Source organism: Lissotriton vulgaris, chromosome 2_1 (assembly GCF_964263255.1).
Source record: "Lissotriton vulgaris chromosome 2_1, aLisVul1.2, whole genome shotgun sequence".
Taxonomy (NCBI): domain Eukaryota; kingdom Metazoa; phylum Chordata; class Amphibia; order Caudata; family Salamandridae; genus Lissotriton; species Lissotriton vulgaris.
In genome coordinates, this window is record NC_141687.1 from 1,254,962,080 (window position 1) to 1,254,970,796 (window position 8,717).

General features: G+C 40.2%; 1 long non-coding RNA gene across 1 annotated transcript in view; it reads left to right on the forward strand.

Annotated features, from left to right (window-relative positions):
* The window catches only part of LOC147732456 (uncharacterized), a 57,911-nt gene extending 50,259 nt beyond the window's left edge, over positions 1-7,652 (forward strand). The window contains exon 2 of the long non-coding RNA XR_015308468.1: positions 3,457-7,652. This is a non-coding gene — a long non-coding RNA (uncharacterized LOC147732456). The remainder of the gene's footprint in view (positions 1-3,456) is intronic.
* The last annotated feature ends 1,065 nt before the right edge of the window (positions 7,653-8,717 follow it).

The window sequence follows — 8,717 nt, forward strand, 5'->3', positions numbered from 1 at the left end:
GCCATTAACCCTTTCTCAGGCGAGTGAGGGAGGATAACATATTCTGCTGCTCATGCAAAGCCTCCTGCCAGGTTAATAACAACCACTAAAGCACTGTAAAAAATCTGAGGAACACATCGACAGGGATGTGGAAAGAAGGGGATATACCCATGGATTTGTGAATAGAACCCATCAGTAAACATGAGACAAATAAGTAAAAGGAGTTGACAACATTGACTCGAGATGGATGATGCAAATTCCATTAATCTTCAAATACTGGCATATTGGTAAGAGGTTTTCCCTTGCAGACGTACACTTTAAAATCAGTTAAAGTTTGCTGCTTACTGGGTTTTGGAATCGACTTGAATATGTAAAATAATAAAGCAAACTTACATATCACCACTAAATACCCTTTTACCCAAGTCATCAGATAAGTCTTTAGCGTAATCTAGCATGCTGCTAAAATCTATGTGTTATATGTATTCCTAAAGTCCAAATCCAGGCAGGGCACATTCATGCCTTCATTCTTCTCATGTTGATAAAATGGGGAGGCTTGTGTTGAGTGAAAGGAGTAGAGGTTACGGTGACGTGAGTTAGCAACTTTTTTAGTAGCTAGCACTTTAGAACAAAGTACGAGTACGTTGTATAATTGTCGGCCTGGGTACAAGTGGGATGGCCATCCCAAAGCAGTGGGTCACTTGCTGCATCAGGATTTCAAGAATCACAGGAATACCACAGTTTATGTTTTTTGATCAGTGTATTTCGCCTGCTTTAAGCAGCTGCACTGTCTTGGCGTAAAAATGCCGAACGGGGGGGCATATTATCAAGGGGGTTTATCTCCGCTTTTTTGGCTTTAAAAGCCAAGAAAGCGGAGATAACTTTATCTCCCTATTACCTAGCTGTCGCTAACACCAGTTAGCGACAGCTAGTAGGAGATAGCGACCATCTTGGGCCCCGCATTGCATGTCAGTGATATTTATCACTAATGACATGCAAAGTGGGCGTGCCAAGATGTTAGCGACTGAAAACAGTCGCTAACATCGCTATCTCCTATTACCAACTTTTGGAGATATTCGCGCTAAGCGCGAATATCTCCAAAAGCTAACACCTGCCCCTGAGCAGTTCTTAGCCATGTTATCCAATGGTAGGTGGATAACATGGCTAAGAGCATTAGCTCTGTAATGCATGAATATCGCTGACTTTTCAGCGATATTCATGCATTTCGGCCGATTTTTATCGCTTAGGAGATAAACCTTGATAATAGCAAGGTTCCTAAGCGATAAAAATCGCCGCAGCTCGGCGATAAAAATATCGCCGCTAAACCAACATAGCGATCATTATCGCTAGTTGTTGGTAATATGCCCCAAGATTTGGGCACTGGTGCGCAAATACTGATTCCTACCAGTAATTTCCCATCTCCGAGACACTACCTTGAAATAGCTAGGGGGCATATTATCAAGGGGGTTTATCTCCGCTTTTTTGGCTTTAAAAGCCAAGAAAGCGGAGATAAAATTATCTCCCTATTACCTAGCTGCCGCTAACACCGGTTAGCGACAGCTAGTAGGAGATAGCGACCATCTTGGGCCTCACTTTGCATGTCAGTGCTATTTATCACTAATGAGATGCAAAGTGGGCGTGCCAAGATGTTAGCGACTGAAAACAGTCGCTAACATCGCTCTCTCCTATTACCAACTTTTGGAGATATTCGCACTAAGCACGAATATCTCCAAAAGCTAACACCTGCCCTGAGCAGTTCTTAGGCATGTTATCCAATGGGAGGTGGATAACATGGCTAAGAGCATTAGCTCGCTAATGCTTGAATATCGCTGACTTTTAAGCGATATTCATGCTTTGCGGCGATTATTACCGCATCTGCGTTAAACCTTGGTAATACCAAGGTTTATTTGCGGTAAAAATCGCCGCAGCGCTGCGGTAAATTTTTGTCTCTAACCAAGCAATAGCAATAATTATCGCTATTGCTTGCTAATATGCCCCTGGGTTTTTCCCTAATCCAGATTTACTGAGACTGGGGTATTGTTACTTCCAGGGGTGGGAATACGCATGCAATATTCCCGCAAAACTTGTACTGGGCCCAGTGTGGGTGAGATTTTAACACAATTGTAGAAATGAAACATTTTGTTCTGCTGCCACCTCTAACTGCAACAATGTGGTCTGTATTCATGAAATTAAATGCGAAACTATGTGTGGCAATTTCCCTTCCCACAAGGATGTAGTTGTACCTTTTTAGGTATCATGAAACCATCCCAGGAGTACCCTGGAAAGCTGCACGAAATTCACATTTTCAGGCACACTCCTGGGAAAGTTGTTGACTCTCATAAGCATTGGTATATGACCAATATGGACTTGTATGATTAGTAGAATAGCTCATTTTGCGAAGCCAGGGCCTCTTTTTAATTAAATACTTTTCTTTTTTTATCCAAGACAAATGTATATTTTTCCTGTGGAATAACTCTACACCCATAATCTACAATGCTGTGGATGTTCTGGTCCACTTCTCAACCTGGAAAGGGATTTTCTCGCACCATTGGCAGGAGCTAATCTCCAACCAATGAAGGGTGAATAGGATTAGATATCAGATTTTGAATGCTCATAAACTATGCTTTTGTGGGTGCTCACAGTCTTTTGGGCTATAAAATGGCTTCTCCACACCTCTTCTGTGAGATTTACCCTTGGCTAGCATTACACTTTCAAGGGGTTGTATTACAGGGGAGTAAAAGACTCGGAGTGCAAAGTTACGCCTACGTGAATGCCTTGCTCTCATAAATCTAGCCAGTTGGGCTTGTAAAAGATTTAAACGCACAAATGAATTTGTTAATCTGGTCCTGCCTGTGAAACATGACATTTGGAATTGTGGAGGCCATTAAAGTTTGCACTTCTATGTCGGTCTAGGGCTCTTGAGAGACAATGAGAAAGGTAGACCACAGTTTAGGCTTCTCCGACAAGTAGCTCGTGAGCTACTGGTAGCTTTCCAGCTGCATTTGAGTAGCTCTCCTGTGTATGGCCCAGTCTACTAAATTAGAAGATTTAGCTTGACAGAATTAATATATTTATGCCAAACTTGAAAAGTATGTATTTGCGATGAAAATGAGTTTACATATAGGACTCATTTGATGATGTCTGAAGAAAAATGATTGAATTTTCAAAATCATTTTAAATCTGATATTTGATAAATCATATGGTGTTGGGGAGATTTATTACTAATATTACCTTGGTCCACGAGCATTACAACTATGGCCATCAAGTATTACCTATGTAAAGGCATTCCATATTAACAGCATCGTTTTTTCCATTTCTGCTGGTAACATTTCCTTTAGCACTAAATATTCATACCTACTCCCTACCATTGTTTATGTGCATTGTCCTAAGTTAGGGGTGTGCCTAAAAAGTGTCAATGAAAATCTAAAAACAATGCATCTTTTCAGGTACTATAAAAAAAATGTTTGTACTAATTTCCAGGCCAAAGACACAACAATGAAGTTTTTCTGCACAGATAAACCTGAGGAGCCGAATATATGGGCAGAGGAAGATTTACCTTTCTTTCAAGAAGCTGGAATAGAGCGGGATAAAGAACCCATCAATTGCAAGATCTACGTGATGTACTTTGGGACCACGCTCGATGCTGCAGAATCCATCCTTCAGAATGGATTCAGGCAATCAGAAGATGGTACCCTAGGAAGAGGTGTGTATGTCAGCAGAGACATTGAGAAAGCTAGAAGGGCTGCCTTTGGCAACGAGCATTTACATGTGGTGTTGAAGCTGCGAATCAACGTTGGCAAAGCAAAGAAGATCGACCAATGCGAACACCCACTTCAGAAGACCTGGCACGACCATGGCTATGACTCAGCCTGGATACTTCCTGGCAGAGGGATCATTAGAAAGGGGTCAGAAAAAGATTGTGTATGGGACCCTAGCAGGATTAAAGTCGTTGAAGTGGTTTCTGCACCTTGGGGCCACAAAGGAAAACTGCAAAATTTACTGAAGGCAAATAGAAGATAATGAAATTATAACAAATTTGATTAGCTCAAACAGAAAACATAGGGGCATATCTACAAGGGCATTGCGCCACTGGAGCGTCACTTTTTATGAATGCAGCAATGTAAATATCATAGCAGTTTTCTGTGTCAGAGGGGCCTGCAAGGGATGTTGCTGTGGGCGTACCCATGCGACAGCCATTGCTTTTTGACACTGCCCCAGGTTTACAAGGATGTGTAACTCTGAGGCAGTGCCAAAATCTAACACCATTGAAAAGGAGGTGTTAAGAGTGGGGCAACAAGGAGAAATACTTGTATTTCTCCTCGTTTTTTGCTCCTTCGATGTGTGCTGCATTGTGAGCACACATAGAAGGAGCAAATTTCCATTAATGACTATTTATGTGCAGGAAGGTGTCCCTTCCGGCACAAACACAATCATCCCTGCTGGGCAGACAACTGCGCTGGTGCTAGTCAGCTTTTCTTCTAGCGCGGGCGCAGTGGGTGAGCAAAGAGATGTGTATTCTTGTTAATACAGCGCATTCCTGCGTTTTTGAAAAGAAGATTTGCTTACGTAGCTGCGTCATTTCATTATAAATATACCCCATAGTGCCATTTTATTATGATGAGGTTTCATCATTTTAATACAGTTACAATCTGTTTAAAAGAACAAAATATGCAGTGCAACCACAGAGATAATATAATAATTGATTAATATCTACTGAATAGCAAAAAAGAAACAATGATTATAGAACAGTGAACAATATACTCAAGACACTTTCTAACTGGTAAGTTCTAGAAAAACCTGATTTTCTAACAGTGGCGGCTCGTACGGGTAATGCTGTGGGGTGGTGAGGCGAGGGATGGGCTGGGTAGAGTGTTAGTGGAGTGTGACTTACGACGGGAAAGTGTAGAGTAAGGAAATAAATAAATAAAAACACTTACATTGTACTCTCGGCATCGCCGAGTCTGCGATGCTGCAAGCACAAAGTAAGTGCTTTTATTGAATTATTTCCTTACTCTACACTTTCCCATCGTATGTCGCACTCTACTACCACCCCACCCAGCCACTCCCCCGCCCCACTCCACTACCCCACAGCGTTAACTGTATGAGCAGCTACTGTTTTCTAATCCATAACCTAACTAAATCTGCAGTGGGCCCTTTGCACTTGGGATAACATGACTTCTTCTGCTTAACTTTAATTACCATCCAATTTCACTGTACCCTTATTAATTCTCTTTGATGTTTAACACACTTTTTTCTTACCAGTATTTCTTCTCTGACATTTATTTTCAACCTCCTATTGGTCTGATCTTTGAGTCTCAGCCCTGTTAGAATGCCAGTATGGCATGTGACACTACTGTAACTTCAAAAACCAAATTACAAAAAAATGTGTTTACAATTCCCCATTTTTCTAGCAGGATTTCGGCAATTGTTTACTTCGTGCTTGTGGGCCGTCGACACCTCCTCTTTACCTCAATTCCAAACTGTAGGTAAACAGATCTCTAATGCTAGTGGTTATGCAGTGGATCTTGGTGGGCAAAAAACGCTGCAGATCACTTGATAAATCTTTTTCTGCTAGTATCACATTGAGAAATACTAGTCAAAGTTTTCCATGAGGAAACTTTAGCAACTTTTCCATAGGCCTCTGTAAAGAAGCCCAAAAGTTACTTTTTTGTCACAGCCTATATTAGCTCTTCCATTCTGGCCTGAATGTCTCGTCCATTAACTTAGTTCTGAACCTTCCTATACATTATGATGCTCCAAATGTTTACAAGGATTATGAGTGCTCAGAAATGCATGGAATGTGGATATGAGAGGCAAAATTAATAACTGGGCATAGGCTGGGGCCTGACGAGTTGTGGAGTTATCAATAATCTTTTTTATAAATGTGTTTTTGTACAACTGTGAAACAGTTTTTTAAGTTTCAGGAATGTTTCACTCTTTTATGGCAGTTGCTAAACATTTCTTCTAACCCTGGCCGTTGTGTTAGCTCTCCTTCTTCTACCCCGATTGCGGTTTGATAGCTATTCCCTGTAAACTTCTGCCTTAGCTAGATTTTTTTCCTCCAACTCAGGTACTTTTATTTACAATAAACCTAAATGGAATCAATGCGCTATCCATTGTGATCCTCAACAGTGAGCATGAATTTGGAAATCGTGAACAAGTGTTAGGCACAGTCTATTGTCTACTTTTCAAGGTGTTTTTTTGGGGGGAGATTTAGTTTAATCTGTCTCGCTGCTTGAGAGTTTTTCTCCACTCCATACTAGTGTTTGTACAACTTTTATACACGCTACCAAGTCAGTTTCATAGCACACCATCGCTACCATAGCCCTGATGTGGTATGTCACCAGCAACAGTTTAGTAGTCATTTTCCAATTCAATTTTTGTAGGTCCCTTAACTTGATTGTGATTCTTACTCTATGAGTTAACATGTTGGAATTATTACACCATGCCTACTCTATGCTAGACGATCTTTCTCGTGGGTGAAGTTTAAGATATTTTGAATTGAAAATTGAATAAGACATTCTGTGCCTTATACTTAGATATTTTATGCTCCTCTGCATCAGTGTTTAGTGGTCTACATGGTTCCAGCAGCTCAGGTGAATTAGTATTTTTTCTGAACTTTCGCTTGTTTTTCTTTTTTTTCCATTTCTTTCTTGGTGGTTTTAAAGAAATTCATGTTATCAACCAAGATACAAGTTCGCCCAAAATCTGAATGATAAACTGATCTCTACCAGGGAATAATATAAAAGGTTCTTAATTTTTCTTGCCCCTTTTTCTCATTTTCATTGTTTCATTTTGTAATGTATGTTGTTGAAATTGTCTCTTGCACACACTGAGCATCTTGGTTTTTAGCTCCGGATCATGATTTTTGTGAGCCACAGTTTGCTTTCAAGATCCAATGTTGTGATCTAGAGTGAAAATATTCTAACAACCCTAGAAAAAACTAAAAATCATTATGGTAACTAATAGAACAATGGACAATGTTATTAGTAACTGACATATGTAATACACCTGTTGAAAATGTGTAATTGTTTTCATGGATTACTGATTATCTCAGATGTGTTGAACTGTGTCAAAGAAGTGCTGGATCCAGGACAGATTTCGTGAATATTCACATGAGATACATTTACACAAAATAATCTATGTGGCAGTCATTTACAGATATCCCGAAAATCTGGCATTGGTCTGACACATGTGGGCCACTATTGATGCCTCTTATCTAATAATGACAATAGTGCCTTTTAGGGGTTTAATCACAGAATTGCTGTCTTGCTCAGACACTTGTCACTTTGAGTGAGCTAGCATCACTGACTGGGCTCTGCTTTGTTTTATGTAGTAATTTGTGAAATGTTAGTTGTAATATTTTTGCTAAACTTTGCACTTTTTATTGACCTGATAATAATGTATTGTAGATTTGTATCGTAATGTATTGTAGATTAGCATATACATATATTATCCAAGAGCCAAATATTAAAACCAAATGATGCTAAGGATATTGATAGAAAGAGTAAGCTTGCGCCACAAACATTATGGTCACCAGCTTACCTTTCACCTATCTTAGTATTTAGATTTGCTGTCTGTTTGCTACATCTCCATTGTTATGGTATATATGTGGGCTTATATATTTTTCTATTTTTAACCATTCGAAGAAATTACAATAAATATTTCTTAAACAAGGGCCTCTTCACGTTTGTCTCCTTACATTACTCTGTAAACTGATAGTTGTTATATTTCTGTTAATAGTCACAACAAAGGATCCATAGACGACACCAAGACGTCCCCCGGTAAGCCGTGGAGGAGAAGTCTCTTTTCAAATTTGCAGAGACATTATCCATCCGGTTTTAAGAGTAGCCTTGCAGGACCAGTTAATATTTACTTTTAGATGATTTACTATTAAGGAGAAATATCACTTCTGTTGGTGTGCCAGATCATGATGTATTGGAACATTTCTTAGCTTCTCTTCTGAACCATCTGTAAACATTATTGGTTTTAACCTTTTTATTTAGAATAGTGTGCTGTAATATAATCTGAGTTACCCTATTTAGAAATGGTATGAGAACCCTTGCTATTGCTTGCTTGCCAAGACCACTATGGCCCACCATTAAAATATTTTCCATGGCTACATCTGGCTCTTGGTATAGTCCTGACATCCCTGCATCATAAAATACCATACAGCATTAGATGGTAGCATTGCACACCTGAAAACTGATCCTACCTAGCCGAAATCATTCCAGGAAGACTGCTAGTAATCCCCTCCAGGACGGCAGAGGGGCAGATGAATGTTTAGCCTCTCCTCCCACTGCCACTGGAAGCCAAAACCCGGTACTTCTGATGAACCACCTAAGTTCTGAACCTTCAAACATAGGTAATGACCCTACAGCGAAACCTTGGTCTACAGAGAACTCAAACTTCTTTCAGATACACTAAGGGGCTTATTTACAAGCCCATTCTGCCGCAGATGCATCACTTTTATTGACGCACCGGCAGCTCAATGGGCTTTCCCATATTTTCAAGGCCATGTAAAGTTACCCTGTGTGATTTATCATGGCCTTGTAAATATGCTGACTTTTCATTCATAACTCTGTGTGAAAGGGGCATCCATGAGTGTTGCTGTGGATATTACCACGTAACATCCATGGAAGGTGACGCATTCCCAGATTTACAATATTTTGTAAACCTGGGAATGCAACAAAATCTAACCCCCCCCCCCCCGCCCCCCCCCCCCAGGGGAGGCGTGAGGA